This window comes from Panulirus ornatus, chromosome 23 (assembly GCF_036320965.1).
Source record: "Panulirus ornatus isolate Po-2019 chromosome 23, ASM3632096v1, whole genome shotgun sequence".
NCBI lineage: Eukaryota > Metazoa > Arthropoda > Malacostraca > Decapoda > Palinuridae > Panulirus > Panulirus ornatus.
The window spans coordinates 5,674,428-5,675,000 of record NC_092246.1 but is presented as its reverse complement, the minus strand read 5'-3'; positions in this window follow the sequence as shown (position 1 = coordinate 5,675,000).

Here is a 573-nt window from a genome sequence, read left to right as displayed (position 1 = left end):
GTGAACAAAGGAAGGATGCACCTGAGGGCTTCCAACCCTGACATATGCTGAGGAAGACGAGAGTCTGCACCGTTCATCCATCTTAACCTCGTGAGGCGTCACTGGGTGTCCAGACGTCTGGCCTGATCTGGATTAATGTGTATGGAAAGGAATGGTCGGCAGGTAACACCACAGTGGCCCCAGTTGCCAGGCACACACACACACACACACACACACAGACAGACAGACAGACAGACAGACAGACAGACAGACAGACACACACATTGTATATATATATATATATATATATATATATATATATATATACATATATGCAATGTGTGTGTGTGTGTGTGTTTGTGTGTGTGTGTGTGTGTGTGTGTGTTTGATTTTTCAACTCCTTTTCGGAATTTTTTTCCCATTGGGAAAGCTGAAGACAAAGAGAGATTCGAACTCCTTGCTTTCAGAACACGACCATCAGTCATGGAGGTTGTCAGTACCTGCCCCAGGTGTTGTACTGGTAATTACCTGCAGTTCACCAGGTAAGCACCAGGAACCAGGCGTGTCCAGTCCACTCCACTGACGGGGCTTGTA